This window comes from Pantherophis guttatus, chromosome 5 (assembly GCF_059756535.1).
Source record: "Pantherophis guttatus breed Tessera chromosome 5, ASM5975653v1, whole genome shotgun sequence".
Lineage (NCBI taxonomy): Eukaryota > Metazoa > Chordata > Lepidosauria > Squamata > Colubridae > Pantherophis > Pantherophis guttatus.
In genome coordinates, this window is record NC_142067.1 from 22,586,258 (window position 1) to 22,605,856 (window position 19,599).

The following is a 19,599-nucleotide window of genomic DNA, read 5'->3' on the forward strand; positions in this document are numbered from 1 at the left end:
TTTGTATCAGTTGAATAATAACGCCGATGAAGCAGTTTATGCCCATTCACACCAATAATGGCATAACAATGCAAATGATACAAATCACTGAAGAAATTTGGTCCATTGAATGTAGTGTGTTATCAATCCTACTAAATCGTGTATAATAAAACATTTATGCAACAGAAATTAAACGTGCTAGAGAAAAAAGATCTTTGTTATGGAATCAAGATAACTGCATGAATTTAATAAAAAATCAAATCAGGTTTGACTTCTGGTGATTATATAGACACCTTTTTGGCCTATTTTTAGTAATAATACATAGTTTTTAAAAGACCTTTCTTGTTCAACCACCCAGGGTCACTTAGGTAAAATGGGCAGGTAGAAATATGAATGAATGAATCAATCTATCAACGAAATGCTTTACTACATATTATTTCTGGAGAGAATAACAGGAATACATAACACAAAGCTTCTTCAAACAATACAAGAAGCATGGCTTGATTTTATAGAGAAATCAGTTGAATTGAATTTGAAAAGAAGGAAGAAACATTAGATTATTTTTATAAATTCAGATATAATCTGATATTCAATAGTGGCTAGATAATTTACCTGACATCCTGGGTTTTTTTTTTTTTTCTTTCAGCAGGCATGGTTCTTCACTAGCAATATGAAGCAGACATAAATGCAGCAATTTTAAAAATAACTTTAATGGTTATATATCAGTCTATCATCTCAAAATATAGCACTTAAAAACAACTTATTTCTAAAACTGAATGATTTTTCACTGCTGTTTTTTCTCTTGCTTCTTCCAAATCATTCTCTTCAGAGGATTAGATTCAGTTTCAGTCCCCAGAGAAGGAGACGGTAATGGGAAAATATATGGCTTTGTATTGCAGCTTGAAAGAAAAATCATACCGTGTTCTCTTTTATTTAGGTTAACGTGTCCCTTGCTTGAGAATAAATTGGAATGTAGATGTTATTGTTCTCCTGCCTCCTGAGAGCCTAAAGATGAAGGCAGAGGCTGACTCCATTCTGTTTTCTTCTCTCAGCCTGATAATAAGCTTGATATCATAGCTTGCTCCTAAAGGATAAAAAAAGAAAATGAGTAAGGCAGAAGTTGAAGCAAAGGCACTGAAGGTTTGGGAAAGTCATTGCCTCTGAAAACATAACTGGCTATCATGAGTCATATTTCTAATTATAAGTTCCTTTGCACATTGTTTTCTTTCCAATTTCAACCCATGGACAATGTAAGCTACATTTACTCTCTTCTTTCAATGAAACTGCAGGGCAATTGGGTTCTTCTTAAACATATCTGTATTAGTTTAAGGGTAGTTTTCATTGTCTAAAATAGGGGTGTCAAACTCAAGGCCCAGGGGCTAGATTCAGCTTAGATCTGACCCACGGGGCCACCCTAGAAACAGCAAAGGACCGGCCCATGGTACCTTTGCCAGTGAAAATGGAGCTCATGGGGGTCTCCCGAGCTCCATTTTCACTGGTAGAGGGTTGCAGGAGGCCATCCCAGCCAAAAACGGCGCTCAGAAGCCCATTTTCGCTGGCACAGTGCTTGGGTCACAGGCACACACACACTGATATGAGTGATGTCATGCTGGTCAGGCCCATCCTGGTCAGCCCCCACCCCCCGGGCCCCTTTAAGGTCAAACACAACCCTGATGCGGCCCTCAATGAAATCGAGTTTGACACCCAGGTATAAAATGATGGTCTATTAGTTCAGGATAGAAACCTAGTGCCATTCAGATGTTTGGGGCATCCTAAGAGTCCTAATTGAAATGGCCAGTGGCAAGGAATTGGAAAAGCTAAAGTCCGGTTACTAGATTCTTATAATGTTTTGCTCTCTGGGTGAATTATGAGAATATAGCAGCGTTCCTTTGTATGAATGAATATTTTTACTTATAGGAAAGAAAATGGGTTGCAAACTACTAGTCTGATATAATCAAGTGACTTTTATATTACCTATTGAGTATTTTCATTCTTTTTTAAATTCATTACTTTCAGGTAATCATATAAAGAGCCGAGGTAGCGCAATGGTTAGAATGCAGTACTGCAGGTTACTTCTGCTGCCTGCCGGCTGCCTGCAATTTGGCACTTCAAATCTCATCAGACTCAAGGTTGACTCAGCCTTCCATCCTTCCAAGGTCCATAAAATGAGCACCCAGATTGTTGGGGGGCAATATGCTGACTCTGTAAACTGCTTAGAGAGAGCTGTAAAGTACTGTGAAGCATATATAAGTCTTAAGTGCTATTGCTATATAAGACATGCATTCTGTGGGAATCAAAGTTGTTGCAAAAAAAAAAAAACCATAGGCAGCTTCTGTGAACCCCAAAAGTACATATAATTTTGATCATATAATTGATATTATTAAATCATTAAGAATAGTTAAAAGTTCATGATTGCCAAATCTTATGCGTTTTTACTTTCTTACATGAATTTTTGCAAAATGTCAGCCCTACAAAATAAACCAAATCTGGAAATCGACTACATAGGAAGACTAAAGTTTATTGAGTGAGGCCATAGCAGCAGGATGATGCAAGTCTGGTTGCACTTTTCTTGCCCTCCATCTTATACAGATCGTATAAAATCATGGGTGCAGGGGTTGAGATTACCAAAATCTTGTGTGATTTGAAAAATATTTCAAAAACGTTAAATCAGATTAAAAAATAGAAAAGTAAGCATATAAACGGTTATATATACTCCAGATTTCTGAACAGCCCTGAAAGTAATACTCTGGGAAGGAATAACAGCTGCTAAAAGCAATCTGAATTCTTCAGTTCATCATACACTAGGAAGAAAATAGCGGTCTGTCAATCTTGCTAAATCAATTGCTCTACAACCCTAAAAGGACAAAATGTCCATTTCTCTTCATTTTCAGAACAGACATTTAGAATTCAAAAGAATTAAGTGTCTACAAAAAATCAATGAGTTTTCCAGAACAAAACCAATATGTGAAATAGCTATTGTCCAAAGAAAGGCTAATAGCCTTGGATCACATCATATGACTTGAGTTTTCAATAGAAAAAAATAGAATGTGATAAAGCCACGGATGAATATGAGCTAGATTTAAGATGTGATAACTATTGTTGACTTTTTCTCATGAAACTGTACTCATAGTTTGCTTCATAAAAAAACTAGAGTTTGATCCATTTAAAAAGGAGTAGCAGAACAAGCATGCAAAGTGTAACTTCAATTGCTGCTTGATCCAGTTTGGAACCAACATTCCAACTAGATGACTATTTAGGAATTTAGATTTCATCTGAAAGTTTATATATTTAATTTTCCATTTTTCCTTAACAGGTTTAAAAGTTAGTAATTTAACTGTATAACAAAAAAATCATATTCTTCAGTTTAATCTATCTCATGTTTATGAGAAGGGCAGAAGTTTCTAAAAAGTGTGGAAATATTGTTTAAAATGCTACTTTTAAAAGACAGTGTATCAAATTGATTCCTCTGTCAACTTTTTCACAGGTATTTTCCTCTGTCCAAAAGAATCAATAATTATAAGTCCTGTGTGAGTGACCTATTAAGTTCTTGAAAACAGTTTATTGCATTGGTATGCACAATTATCCTAATATGGTTTGTTCACTTGCAAGATCATTTTTTTCATCTTTAAAAATAATGGTCTTGGCAATTATGCTAAGAATTTCTTCGTTTACTGAAATTAGTTGTGTCAAAACCCCTGGGTCAGCCCCAAAAAATGTCAGGCTCAGAGAGTTGCCAACATCAATGAATATCCTATTCATTTACCAGTTGGTGAATTTCTTCTCTATCTCTCTTTCTCATAATGACCTGGCCATCAGCCTGGAGCCAAATGTTTAATTCTTCCCAATCCCCCTTTTTTTTAATTGTATGCATCAAAAGGAACTGGCCATTAATGAATATACAAAACATGAGACTTTATAAGAAAATAAAAGATGTATTTCTCTACAGGAATTTGTAAGAGAAAAAAAATCAAGGCTAGGAAGAAAAGAAGATAAGGGTAAATTCTCTATCCTTCATGTTTCAGTTTGTTTTAAAGCCTATAACAGACTTATATACACAGGATGATTTCCTGCAGCTGATGCTCAGTAATCTTCATAATTATATTGGATATCTAAGTTTGGTACTTTTCAGGAAGTACAGATTGTACTACATAGACATCTATATACCACATGAGATTATTTGTCCAAATACGATCTACTGGAGAGTGCTTTTTTAAAAAAAAACTTAGGCAGAAGTCTTTCCCATCACCTTGAGACCTAAACGCATTGCATGAAGAATAGATGCTCTTGTTGCTGGAGGCATGGTCCAGTTCCTTCATCTATGTAATGCAGGAGCACAGTGGTTTGCGTGGTTAAAATGTTGGGTAGGAAGTTATCAAGCCCACATTTGAGACCCAACTGCTGCCATGGGGCAGGGTGAGCTCCCATCCTTTGTTCCAGCTCCTGCTCGGGAGATGAAAGGAACCCCAACTAGGCATCCCCGAGCAATGGTGATGTTACCAGCTAATCCTTCCAACCTGGAAATGCCTTGGTGCTTCTAACATGAGTGCGATGCAAGCTGTGTAGCCCGTTAGTTTGCACGATGGCTTCTCTCCTACTGAAGAGAAAGGGGGGAGGTTCCCTTTCAGATCTGTTATAGAAGGCATAGAATTTGAGCTTGTCTACTGCACATTAGTTATAGTGAATTTCATCTTGGAGTGCTTTGTTTGAGTACTACAGGGAGAAGTTCCAGGGGGGAAAGGTGGATCAGGTATATTTTATAGTACCTGATCCAGAAGTAGATTGTTTGGAGCACGGGTGTCAACCTTGAGAGCGTCACATGACGAATCGTGGCATATCATGATGTTTTTTGCCTTTGCGGAGCTGGGGTGGGCGTGGCCTGCCTGTGACACATCCAGCCCATGGGCCGCCAGTTTGACAGGCCTGGTTTGGAGGGACAGAAGGCTTCACTTCACTTCAATTTGAATTAAATTCCCTTCCTCCTCCACCTTGATTATGTTAAGCTTACAAATATATCATTACGCAATTGTATTGCTCTCTGATTTTACATCATTATGATGGGAAACCATAGAAACAAGTGTGTTCGGCTCCTTAGAACATACAGTCACTGGTTTTATTTGTGCATTAGGAAAAATTGACAGTGGTGTTCTGTTCAGTTTTATACATTCATTTCAGAAGGCCTCTGTGATGACAAGAAGTGCGGCAATGGCCATAGACCTTTCTGATCCTGAAAGATGAACTCTATATAAGGTCTAATGTAGAAAGCTAGGATTGATTAATTACGTGCCATCAAGTCATTACTGACTTTTAGCAACCACACAGATTTTCTCCATGACCTAAAAAGATAGAAGAGGAACAATGCAGGCAGGAAAAGAACTGCTCTTTTTTTTTTTAACCAGACTACAAAAGAATCGATACAAAGAATTTACAAATATTGCTAGCTTTTTTCCCCCCTTCAGCAAAGTTTAGTAGAATCTGCATTAATACTCTGTTATGAAATTGGCAAGATTTAATTTGCATGTCTCTCTAGCTCTATTAACTCCGTCAAACAAAATAAATGGACACCAACTTGAATTCTTCACTAGCCACATTCTTCTTGGCCCACTTTGCTCCATATAGATTTTAATTTCCCCCTTCCCTGTGAGGGATTGCTTTTCAGAAGGTTTTAAGATGCAGAGGCTGAATTGCTTAAATATTCATGCACAATAGGCAGCAGATATGCATTTTTTCATGGGGCCCAGGAGATTCCCAGCTGTACATTATTTGCTGATATAAGTGGCATGCAAGAAACATGACCACGGAGCGGGTGTATTTAGCTGAGTAGTGCTTTCTGTTTGAGGTATCAATTCCACGTGCTATCTGAAACCTCTGCAATGCTGAAAATGTATCTGTAGGACAACTGAAGAGGGAAGATTAGGGTCATGATTTTCCTGCATACCTCAGAAGCATTTTGAAAAAAAAAAAAAAACTGCCGGCCTCAGAAATAACATTTCGTCTCCTTTCAAGCATCAACCCAAAAATGGCAACCTGAGTAACAGATGTTATTAATGACAGCAGCTGAGTCCTTGCTATGTTTTTAAAAAGTTTTAAACTCTGACTGCAATAAGGCCTCACTTTGAGTTTTCTATTTGTGATATATTTTTAGCTTTAGGTAATTTGTGTTTGAGCCTTTTTAAGATCTGAGAGTTTTGGCAGCAGGAGGTTCATTTGACTCTAACTGTCTTCATGTTGCCATCTAATTTTTTTCCCCAGTTTTCTTTTGTCCCTTGAAGTGAGTAGAACTATAATTGGAAAGGTGAAGGGAAAACTGAGATAATTATTTCCGTTATATTTATGTGATCAGTGTTAATACCTTAAATGAAAAATACTGATCTATTTGATTATTTCATGTATTAAATTGTAATTTGGATGGTTTCCCCTTCCAAACGCATTTTGCCCCCTGTTTAAAAACATACTATTACATAAAAAAAGAGACAGGTTCCTGTTCAGAGATTTATCTTCTATTTAATCACTATTCAGTCCAAAGGAAATAATTTATATATATAAATATTTAATCTAGAACTAGTTACTGTTTCTGAAATTTAATGTACTAATATTATGTTTGCATTATAATACTTCCTTTTAATTTTATTTTTAATCACCCAAAAGCTTTATGCTTAAATGTTACTGAATATTGCATTCAAAGACCACTAAATTTATTTGAATGTGGAATCATTCCAGCTCTGAACCTTCTAGAAAAGTAAGGTCTATTTTTCAAATTCAAAATTAACCACAGTAGTGCTTATAATGTACAAAAAAGAATTGTTCAAATTCCCAACACATAGTCATCCTAATGGTTTCCATACTTTATAATAATAAAGTTAAGCTGTGCCATAACTTTTGATTAAATTTAGAATCCTTCTCCCTTCCAAAATATTCTGTTATATTACAGATTTTTTTTCAAAGAAAGTGTTAGTGAAACCATTTGCTTTGGACTGAATCTAGTTTAATATTTATATAGGATATATACTGAAAAACCCATAATGTAAACAAATATTTACTGTAGCTATCCAATCTTCAGAACAGTTTACTACATACCATACTTAAACTGCTCAAATAACTTCTCCAACAGTTTATGCACAATTACAATCTCTTTGCAATTAGGAATTCCTAAATTTGATATGAATACATATTATCTTTCAGGTATAGATGTATATATAACACTTGCAAATTGCATTCAAATAGTGGATACATCAAAAACAAGTGACAATTTTGCATAATGATTTCATTAGAACTGGTGCTTTGCTTAACACACAAAAGCTATACATTTATAGAAATAAAAAATATTAAGATTTGCTTGCATAATTAATGGACGTTCATACTGTATATACCAATGCAGTATACATACATTTATGGACTCTTTCAATACTAGTTGCACTTTATGCTATAATTTAAAGGTTACTTTGTATAAACACTAGATCACCAAACATAGGTTATTACAGTCAAACTAAGAAATAAATCTGGGACATCCACATTAGGCCTTTAGATTATATGCTAAATAAATTCATTGCCTGGTCTAAGTATGCAAACTTTGTTGCTACATATTTTAAAATTTGAAAACAAGTCATTAGTGCTCTCATAAAATAGTTCTCAAGCGATATAGCTTCCTTGTTATAATTATTTTTTAATGTAATAATTAAGACATACAGTTAATCCAGGAAACCTGGCACACAGTGAGGTATGCAAGGGCACGGAAGAGATGCCAGCATCAGCTAAACTCATTAAACTGTTGAGCGTTTGATGTGTTAGGTCTACAAATATAGTGGTATGTAAGAATGACCTTGGGAGACAGGAGGAAGAGCCATAGATTAAGTAACTGTCATGCAAAAGATATCTCAGCTCACAGAAGCAAAACGAGCACAGGAAGCATTTTAAGAGGGACCCTCCCTTCTTTTCTGGAAAGAGTAAAGAAGAGGAGAAATGCTTTCAGATTTGCAAGATTCTGTTACTGTAACTTTGCAAATAAAAAAATAATGTTAGTACTCATGGCTTGTGATTTCTTGCCTGGACCACTTGAAAGGGTTAACAAAGCTCCAAGAATTCATGCCAGCACATGGGGCAAGTTCATAAACCCCTAGAACCGTGATGGCGAACCTATAGCACGCGTACCACAGTTGGCACGCAGAGCCCTCTCTGCAGGCATGCCAGCCATCGTCCCAGCCCAGCCCAGTTCCACTACACATGCACGTGCACCTCCCGCTGGCCAACTGATCTTTGGGTCTCTGCCATGCATGCACAGGGGGTGGGGCAAATGCGGGGACCCCTCACATTGCATTTTGGGGATTTGCGCATGTGTGCGCACCCCCGTGCTCCATTTTGGGCCTCGAAGGCCTCCTGCACTAACCTGGAAGCCAAAATGGGGCACGGGAGCACCAGGCGAGGCCACCCCATGTCCTGTTTGGGGGCTGGAAAGCCTGCACCAACCTGGAAGCCAAAATACGGTGCAGGGGCACCCCGTGAGGGCCCCGGTGCCCCATTTTGGGCCTGGAAGCCAAAATGGCTGCAGCAACCTGGAAGCCAAAATGGGGTGGGGGTGCCGTGCAAGGTCCCCCGTGCCCTGTTTTAGGCCTGAAAAGCCTCCTGCACCAACCTGAAAGCCAAAACGGAGCACGGGGGGCGCATGAAGCCTCCCCGCATCCCATTTTGGGCCTGGAAAGCCGCCTGCACCAACCTGGAAGCCAAAAATGGGTGAGGGGGCAGGGACCATGTGCAGGGGATGCATGTGCATGTGGGGGGGGCGCATGCATGGAGGTTGCTCACATTGCATTTTGGGGGTTCCGGCATGCATGCATATTCACGCACGCGCACACACGCTTTGGGCACTTGGCACCAAAAAATTTAACCATCACTAGAATAAACTAGGCTCTAGGTTTATACCAATTGATTAGAACTACTGGCTAACTGTCCCGGCCAGTGAAAAGCCCAAGCCGAACCCTGCTTCGGCAAATGGGCCGCACCGAAGCGTGAGGGATGGAGGGGCCGTGGCCCATTGGCCAGGGCGAATGAACGGACCGTGTCAGCCGAGGAGGCTAGCGGTGAATGCCTCGAGGTGGAACATTGGCGGAGAACCAGACGTGGCCAAGGGTAGGAGCCAAAAAGTCCCATTCCGCAGCCCACAGGCCATGCCTGGTTTAGTGAAGGGGAGGAAAGTCCTGATATGTCACATGATGCCGCCATGACGACACGAGTTTGACACCCCTGATCTAGAAAGCTAGTCTTTACCTATTATTGCTATTCTTTCTTTGATAAATTCTTATCATTTCATCTAAATTTAAGAGAAAATTCATAACAGAAAAAGCTCTTTTTTCATGGAAGAACTGAGCTCATTTAGTTTGGGATAATGTCAATTTTGACAGATAAAAACAAGGGTGCCAGCCACTCACAATAAGGATTGAATGTGTAGATCTGTTGTGCAGTTCAGTCTACAGTCCCTCCATATATGTATAATTGCATATGCAGACATAAATATATCACGAGATATGTAGTTCAAAGGGATAGGCAACATTAATTTTGCATGTGGAATTAATGCAGCAGAATTGAGGCAAAAATTAAAATGAGGCACAAATGATGGCAGTTTTAAAAAGTCCTCTTTCTTCTAAGCTGCTTAATTAAAAGAGCCCCAGTTGCTTTTCCATAATTATAAAACTGATTATTAAAACAAGAATTCTATTTAGCAAGTGATAATTATTCTATGTTATTTGATAATGTTCACCATGGCCATTTTTCTTTTATAATGTTCGTGGGTTTCATTTCTTTCTGATGTTTACTTTTAAAAAATTTATTAAAATTATAAGGTTTGGTCCAGTTTACTGGTTTTTATTGACCAAGACTTAATGAAGAAGACTCAAAAATTGCTTTTCTACAGGCTTATTGTCTTATTGCATTTCCAGATTCTTATTTTAACCTTTGCAATATCTCTTCTCCTTTTTTTCCTTTGCTTTGTAATCACATCGTGAAACAGAAATCAATAAGAGGAAATTAACAATAAAGCCTTTCCCTACCGGCTTTACCCGCCGGAAATAAACAAAAATGAAACCAGATTAATAGGAAAGTTCTTCAGGATCAGCAGTTTATCATTAATCACTCATTGAAAATAAAACAGAAATTTGTATAATATGTATAACCATTCCATAGAGGGCAGATGGAATGACCTTGAGAAAAAAAGGAAGAGCCACTCTCAAGGTCAGGTAAAAGAAACCTGGATCCAGGACAAGAATGCAGTATGAGTAAGCTAGTCCTTGCTTAATGACCAAAATTAGGATCAGCAACTTTGTCACAAAGACCATTCAGACTTGCAAGATTCTGTTACTGTTGGTTTATCATAAAAGCAGAACTGACCTACATAGCTTTGGTTTTTTTAATCTCATTTATCCTGAAGGTCTATCACATGTGCAGGAAAAAGCACAGTAGTCTGCTTTGCCAATCTAAACAGAAGGCGGCAGTACTTTCTCCTGCCTCCCCCTTTCCATCATCACAGTCAAGGTCTGAAAATCCACAGAAGACCATTAGAAACACATTAGCCTGCAGTCATTTGGCAAGAACATCTTAGAATTCTCTATTTCAAAAAATATGTTTAAAAATGGTAACATTAGAGATAAAGCAGAAGAAAACAATGCATACCGAACATTCAGAAATTATTTACAACAACCTTACAATGCAACTATCCGTGTTTCTCCAAAAATAAAACTGGGTCTTATATTAATTTTTGCTCCAAAAGACACATTAGGGCTTATTTTCTGGTTAGGTCTTATTTTCCAGGGAAATACAGTACCAAATGTATCCATCCAGCTGAAGATCTTAACTGGGGCTTATTTTGGGGGTAGGGTTTATATTACAAGCATCCTGAAAAAAATCATGCTAGGACTTATTTTCCAGTTGGGTCTTATTTTAGAGGAAACACAGTATATCTATGTGATTGGAAAAATATTTGCATACACGGGTGTACATGTGTTAATTAATCCTCCATTAATAACTGTGGATCTAAATGCATCCCAGATTATAAACTTACTCCAACAAAGCAGAGGACCTCTCTAGGCATCTGTGCTATGGCTGTAGCCCTACAGAAGAGAGAAAAACAAGACTCTGTTCCATCTCCCAACTGAGTACATTAGTCTAGATAACTAACATCCTCATTCTAATGATATCCAGAGTTTCCATATTATCATTTATTTTTCACTTAAGGAATTCTAGTTTTAGCACTTCTTAATCCCAAACGGCAGAATGATCTTCATTTTTCCCTTTGAGCCAGGCACCAGCCTTATTAGAGCAGCAAAATTAAACTAGTGGGAAGAATCTAGAAGCAGTCTCCAACAGAGAAGAGCAATTCAGAAACTAGGCCTGCATATATAACCTTTTGTTTCCCAGCAACTGAATAATTGATTTGTAAGACTGTGCATGGGTTTATTTATAGCAGCAGTCTACAAACACATTAACCTGAACTTCTAAGTGGGCCTGCCTTTAAAAAATTCAGAATGTGACTTTTCAAACTCTAATTTGTTTCTTGTGCATGCACAAAGATTGTAATTTGTGCTTCTGAGGCAGAGGTAAAAGGTAAAGGTTCCCCTCGCACATATGTTCTAGTCTTTCCTGACTTTAGGGGGCGGTGCTCATCTCCATTTCAAAGCCGAAGAGCCAGTGCTGTCCGAAGACGTCTCCGTGGTCATGTGGCCGGCATGACTAAATGCCAAAGGTGCACAGAACGCTGTTACCTTCCCACCAAAGGTGGACCCTATTTTTCTACTTGCATTTTTTATGTGCTTTCAAACTGCTAGGTTGGCAGAAGCTGGGACAAGTAACGGGAGCTCACCCTGTTACACGGCACTAGGAATTCGAACCGCTGAACTGCTGACCTTTCGATTGACAAGTTCAGCGTCTTAGCCATTGAGCCACCATGTCCCTTCTGAGGCAGAGACCAACCTCATAAAAATGGAAGACAGTTCTGATTGCATCCACTGGCAACAATCTAGAGCTATGGACATTGATATCTTCTGTATTCTCATAAAATGGAAATACCCCTGATATTTTTTCTCACAGATGTTCTGTCTACTAACTGCATCATAGCTCTATTGGTAAGGGAGAAAATAATGTTCGTTTCTGCTCAGGCTTCTCAAGGGCAAATTACCATTAGCAATGGCAGCTATTTCTCACTGTCCCGTCTCCCAATTTATGTTTGCGGACAGTGGAATAGTGACAGAACTATTTTTGGCAGCTACCAGCTGCCACTTTTTCCCCCTGCTAGAATGTTTCCTAAATGATGTGGTGTCATAAGTACTGTCACAATGGTGATCATTGTGAAAAGGAACACCAGAACAGGAATTCCTCCAATGTAGGTTTTGAAATCTACATTGTTACATCTGCTTTCTTTTGATTTTCAGAGATTTGTATGTGCAAACACTAGATTTATTCCTTCATGTTATTGTACATTTCTCTGATACTAAACTTTTTTTTTTCTGTTAAACTTTAATATTCAAAGGAAAACTACTATAGCAAACATAGTGAAAAGTACTGTGGCATTTTAAGATTAGTTTATTGTGTCTTTTGCAGCAATAAACCTCTTAGGACATGGTTTTGTTTCAAAAACACTTTTTTTTTCAATGATGGCAGAATACTTTAAATATTTCCCTACCAAAAGATCTGGAAACATGTTGATTACATTTCAGGTTATATCAGGCAATCCAAATTCCTCCCCTTTTTCATATTTCCATTTCTAGAACTGAAGTGATTCTGAAAACAACTTACAATGAACTTAAAACAAAATGTTGTGTATTCAATTTTATCAATCTTCTAGATTTTCTCCAAAGATCTCAGGGGAATATACTGTATAAGATTTCTCTTAAAAAGTCAAATCTGTAAATGATTGAATACACTTAACATATTTTAAAAGCCACCTTTTCCCACACCTAATTGCCTTTGCTGGTTTACAATTTTTTTAAAAAATAATGGTTCAACATTTTTTAAAGCTTTTTTTTTTCCCAAAGGAGAGTTGGTGCAATTCTTATGAACTTGATTATTGAGCTATAATATGAAAGATGCATAACTAAATGTGTGTGACTTAGTGCCTAATCTTTCAAAGTGTCATAGTTTCTCCAACAGTCTATACAGCTAGTTCTTGATTTACAACCATTCATTTAGCAACCCTTCAGAGTTACAGTGGTACTGAAAAAAAGTGACTTAAAACCAGGCCTTGTGCTTACAACTATTGCAGCATCCCCTCACATTCACATGATCAAAATTTGGGCTCTTGGCAACCAGCATGTATTTATGACCTGGGATCAGGGGACATGACGGCACAGAGGCTTCTGCTGAGTGGTGTGGATTATACAGATTATAGAGATTAATAGAGTTGGAAGGGACCTTGTATGTCATCTAGTCCAACTCCCCACCCAAGCAGACTCTACACCAGTGATGGCTAATCTTTTTGCCGTCGCGTGCCAAAAGTGTGGGGAGTGTGGGGAAATCACGCGTGCCTGTGCCCACACCCATCATTCAATGCCCCCGTGCTCCGACCCCCATACATGCACGCGTCAACCCCCGCGCTCCCTCTTTTGGCATGCAATGGCAAAAAGGTTACTGGTGGGCCCGGTAGGCCTGGGTTTTTGCCCTCCCCAAGCTCCAGAGCCTTTCTAGGAGCCTGGGGAGGGCGAAAATGGCCTCCCACACCCACCCAGAGCCCCCCCGGAGGCCAGAAACAGCCCATTTCCCAACTTCTGGTGGGACCGGAAGGCCCAAAAATCAGCTGGCCAGCGCAGACATGCGTGCTGGAGCTCAGCTAGGGCAATGCTCATGTGCCCATAAATATGGCTCCGTGTGCCACCTGTGGCACACATGCCATAGGTTCGCCATTACAGCCTTACACCATTTCTGACAGATGGCAGTCCAGTCTCTTCTGAAAGCTTCTGAAGGCAAGATGTTCCATTGGTTGATTGCTCTCACTGTCAGAAAATATCTCCTTATTTCCAGGCTGAATCTCTCCTTGTTCAGTTTCCATCCATTATTCCTTGTCTGGCCTTTCAAGTGCTTTGGAAAATAGCTTGACCCCCCCTCCTCTCTGTGGCAGCCGCTCAAATATTGGAAAACTGCTATCATGACTCCCCTGCTCCCTCTCTTCACTAGACTAGCCATGCCCAATTCCTGTAACCGTTCTTCAAATGTTTTAGCTTCCAGTCCCCTAATTATCTTGGTTGCTCTCCTCTGCACTTTTTCTAGAATCTCAACATCTTTTTTATAGTATGGTGACCAAAACTGGACGCAGGAGAAACACAGTTTTGAATTAATCCTGGCTCTCCTGGAATAAAGTATCTGCACTGAAGTAAAGCCATTTTCTACCTCTCTGTTTTATACAATAGGGCAGCTAAGAACTCCTATTGCCTATCTTGGTGTCCTTTAAATGTGTTGGATTTCAACACCAATAGATCCCAGCTAGCAAAAGAGAGATGGATAAGAGTTACAGGTAGTTCTCACTTAATAATCACAACTGGGTCTTGTGATTTTACTGCCAATTTCTCCATTGGTTCTGCTTGTTGGAACCTGGGAAGCACAAAAATGATGATCACTCAGGACACTATGATGATCATAAACACCCACCGGTTGTGAAGCACTCAAATCTCAATCACATGAAGCTGGGATGTTTTGACTAAGTCATATGTGTGATGACTAGTCCTAAGGTTCCTTTTACAGCTTTGCCATAACTTTGAAAGGTCACTCAATAGCAATAACAATAGCACTTAGACTTATATACTGCTTCACAGTGCTTTCCAGACCTCTCTAAGTGTTTTACAGAGTCAGCATATTGCTCCCAACGATCTGGGTCTTCATTTTTTTTTTAATTTATTTATATGCCGCCCTTCTCCGGAGACTCAGGGCGGCTTACAATACGTTAAGCAATAGCCTTCATACTTTTGTATATTTATACAAAGTCAGCTTATTGCCCTCACAATCCAGGTCCTCATTTTACCTACCTTAGAAAGGATGGAAGGCTGAGTCAACCTTGAGCCTGGTGAGATTTGAACTTGCAGTAATTGCAGGCAGCTGATGTTAATAACAGTGCTTTAGTCTGCTGTGCCACCAGGGCTCTTTTACCGACTTCAGAAGGATGGAAGGCTGAATCAACCTTGGGCCTGGTGAGATTCAAACTGCCCAATTGCAGGCAGCGGGTAGAATTAGCCTGCAGTACTGCATTCTAATCACTGAGCCACCACAGCTCTTAGGTGGTAGAGTAGTTGTTAAGCAAGGACTACCTATATAGGGATTTAAATCCAGCACATCTAGAGGGTACCAGCTTGAGGAAAACTGCTCTGTCTGACATGGTATTCTGTCTATTAGACAAATTATAAAGTGATCCTGGAATAGCAAATTCAAATTAAGAATAACTTCCATTGGATACTGATGGAATTTCTGCTACAAATAAGGGCTCCCAACCTTTGGCAGCCAACAGGAATATCTGATGTTTGAAAAGCAATTTGTAGAGACTGCATGATTAAGAAAGTGCCTATTCTCTGAACAGCCACAAGATTAAAAATAAATAAATAAATAAAATAAACACCAATTTACTAGAAAACAAACCAATGGAAACCTTTATGCTATACTTTTTAGGTTGCAAGATATCTGTAACCAAACTTCAAGTTATATATTTCTCTTTTTCCTACTTCTAGAAACAAGTATGTATGAGAATTTTTGGAAATAAAGACGCACACCATCTTATTTTTTTAATTTAAAGTTAAAATAAGCAAAATGAGGCAAAAAGCCAGACAGGAACCAAAGAATATTGGTACCCAGAGACTTACAGTATGTTTGAAATCTTAGGGATGTGATTAAAAAAATCAAATGTTACAGAGGAAGTAAACATACTGCTTTTTATTTCACTGCTGATTATATGACTTTTTTTTTTTATCAGACAATGATATACCCACTGCAAGAAATTTATTGGGGCTAAAAAGTCAACTATAGGATTCTGAAGAATTCATTACTGAGCAATTGTCTCTTAAGTCCCCTATAAACAAGAAAGTTTATCCTTTTTCCACCTGTTACTAAGAATTTCATATACAGTTTCTAATACTCCTGACACATGGAAAGCATGATCCACCAACCAGCCACCCAAAGATATGGTATGAGGTTTCCATGCAAAGTTTATTATCCAAAATCCAACTGGTGGCTTTTATAATACTTTAACTCATTTTTTAAAAAAATCAAAGAGCCCTGGTCACATCAGTAATACTTCATATCTGCTAATAAAGAGTTAAGAGAAACTTGCCAAGAAAATATCTAGAGCATGAGAAAAAAATGGGCAAAGCAGGGGAAGAGTCATTCATTCTTACAATTGATTAGATGAAGAAGGTTTTTATTCTCCTGCTAGGTAGGTGTCCATCATTTCAAACAAAGACAAGGATCATGAAATCAATGTTTTCAAGGGTTTCAAAGGTGTCTCCTTTGTTTTCATCGAAATCTCTCTAGAAATTATATTAGGATCTCAAATTCAGATTGAGTTCTATATCTCAGCATAAGCCCTCTGTAAATCTCCAGAAAGAAGAGCATTTTCCTCAACGCTGGGTAAATGAAAGACAGAAGCAAATCAACCAAGCCTGCATTTCATTGAGCTACACCTGAAATAGTTAGAATAGAATCTTAGCATATGTCAAATAAAATAAAATAAAAGTTAAACCCTTCCTAGCTTTACAGGCAAAATCTGAAAAGCAACTGCTACTTACAATAAAAGCTATATCTGCATCGGGCATCCTATAAAATTTCCTTCAGACAACCAACGACAATGCTTGAGCAGTTTTCAATCATGCTGATACTTACATCAGTAGAAAAAGAGTAACAGAACATCAAGAGTTAGATATAACTTTTTCACTTTAAATGACATCCACATACTAGCCAGAATGATACCCAGTTCTTCCTTTAGAGGTGTGTACTCGACTGTATCAATTCCTTCAGAGGAGCACACGCCTTTTTGTATATAAAATTAGCTCTTCTGGTGGAAGGCTGCATGATCTTTTCTGCAGCCTTAGCAAAGCCAAGCACATCTAATGCAATAAAAGACTCCAGCGCCCTCTCTCTTTTCTTCTCTCCTTTTACTTTAAAGGGCTACGTATCATTAATTTCAGGCATCAATGGGAATACCTGTTACTTCAATATTTTGAAGACCCAGAGCATTCTTCTATTCCACCTACCCAGAAACAGCTCAATACAGTTTGCTTCTGAGTAAATATGTTTCAGCTTGTACTGAATATCTACCTTCTAAGACATATGAGCCAGAGTAAATTCACTGGATATAGACATATATAATAGATTCCATGCAACGATGTGTAGCATTAATATGGGCTTCAAAAAAAAGTATTTCAGAATAGGATTTTAAGATACATCCGTGAAGTTCCCAAATATTGTTTGATTTGAAGGACACTTTCTCCAAACAGAGAAGTATTAGCATAAAGCAGGGGAAGGAAAATCTCCAATCTATAGAAAGTTATAATCTTGTCAAAAATAAGATTAAAACATGAAACTCTCATTCTTACTTTATTCATTGGATAGATCAAGGAATTTCTATCAAATATTCTGATTCTTCAGTTGATACAATTATAACTTTCTTTTATTTTCAGCTATATCATTAAATCAAGACTCTGAAGATTAACCAAATCATTAAAAAAATTACTAGTACTTGTCATAGTGGAATCAGAGGTGAAATCCAGCAGGTTCTGACAGATTCTGGAGAACCGGTAGCGGAAATTTTGAGCAGTTCGGAGAACTGGTAGTGGAAATTTTGAGTAGTTTGGAGAACCGGCAAATACCATCTCTGGGTGGCCTCAGAGTGTGGTGGGAATGAAGATTTTGCAATATTCTTCCCCCAGGAGTGGGGAGGGAATGGGGATTTTTCAGTATCCTTCCCCTGGAGTGGGGTGGGAATGGAGATTTTGCAGTATCCTTCCCCTGCCACGCCCACCAAGCCACGCTCACAGAACCGGTAGGTAAAAAAATTGGATTTCACTACTGGGTGGAGTCCAAGGGTATATTTAAACCCTAATACATTCTCAGTTTTTAAAGAGTCAAAATATTTCCTATTTTGGCAAATTAGGACTCTCAGTCCATGTATACACAGCAATAAAAGAGCTAAAATGTCCTTAGAATATTCTGATTAGAAAGGTTATTACTTTTATGACTTCTAATCCCATTGTTATAACAATAGAAAAGCATCTCAGAATTATTTTGACTTTGATCCCTTTAAAACTAAATACATTCTGAAAGCAGAAATGGAATGAAATTTCACAAATATTTGCAACCTAATGAAAGCACTGATATTTTTCTTATTCATTCTTTTACCGTACAGCAACATCTCTACCATTCTTATTAAATATTGCATCTTCAAATACAGCTATCTAGATTTTATCCAGCAGGGGCCCTTATAAGACTATTGAAAGATTAGCTGTTTCTTAGATTTCTTAAAATTTTACTTTAGTAACAGGATACCAAGATGAATATGCAAAACAATGAACATGATAATCAGTATTTTTTTTATGAAGACATTGTTCTACAAAGAAAAGATTTTGATCAATGTTATCTCTACCTGGAAATCACTTTCAGACTTTTTGCAAGAAACTGGGAGAAATGAAATTTTGATTCTGGGTTTTGATGATTAGAATTATTTGGGCTTATAGAAATAATGCAGACTACTATTAATTTTTGAGTAAGAGTTTGATATATTTTTTTAATTTATATTTGTACCAAAGAAAGTTGGAAGTCTTTCTTTTCTTTTTCTTTTTTGCATTTTATCTTGCTTTATTTGACTTTTGCCTTTTTTTAATGTTTTTCTTTTTGCCTTTTTACTTTTTTTGAAAATCAATGCACATTTTAAAAAACTAAAGCTATTGTACTACAGTGAATGCAACTGAATGATTTAGCATTCCGTTTTTCTTTTCACACTGTCTCAGCAATATTCAAAGGAACAGATACCCACAATTACATTTTCCATTTTAAATTGTGTTTAGCATTTATTTTAGTCATTGCATATAAAACGATACATCTCTTTTCTGTGGAAAGGTTGCCAGTGTTTAGACTTTATTAAACATCTGACATAATATTGACTTCTCCCCAAATGTCTTTCAGGAAGAATGCTACTTAATTCCCTCCCATTAAAAACATGTGGTGTCTACACATGTCAATGTGTGTGAAAGGCAGAAAGGAGGAGATACTGTCTTAAGATTTTGAACTACCTAATCTGTGCCCCAAACTAAGCAAAGCTGTTTTATTTTTGGATGGCAACATTTTGTCATGGAAGATAAATACTAACTCTCTAATATATTGCATTACTTTAGTCTACCATAGATCTAATTATGTTCTGTGAAAATTCAGTGCTTACACTCACAATGCCCCATCTGAAATAAATTGAACTGATTTGTATTAGTTTTTTAAAGAGCTTGGAGCACCCATCATGGACTCTATCCCTGAATCCCTGAACCCAACCTCCAAATCCTCCAGCTTCATCTTCCCTTAGGCACCTCTTCATTACTCTTTTACTGGCTCTCTGTTTCTTTCTCTTCACTGGTTTGTCTTTCTACACTTTTTGCTTTCTCTTCTGTTATCCAGCCATCACAT

At 37.9% G+C, this 19,599-nt stretch overlaps 1 long non-coding RNA gene across 1 annotated transcript; it reads right to left on the reverse strand.

Moving 5' to 3' along the window:
* Nucleotides 1-671: 671 nt before the first annotated feature.
* Nucleotides 672-16,997, reverse strand: LOC117664210 (uncharacterized). Its single transcript, XR_004590967.3, has 2 exons — nt 16,813-16,997; nt 672-1,063 (listed from the first exon to the last, which is right to left on the reverse strand). It is a non-coding gene; the product is annotated as an uncharacterized LOC117664210 (long non-coding RNA).
* Between the last annotated feature and the right edge of the window lie 2,602 nt (nt 16,998-19,599).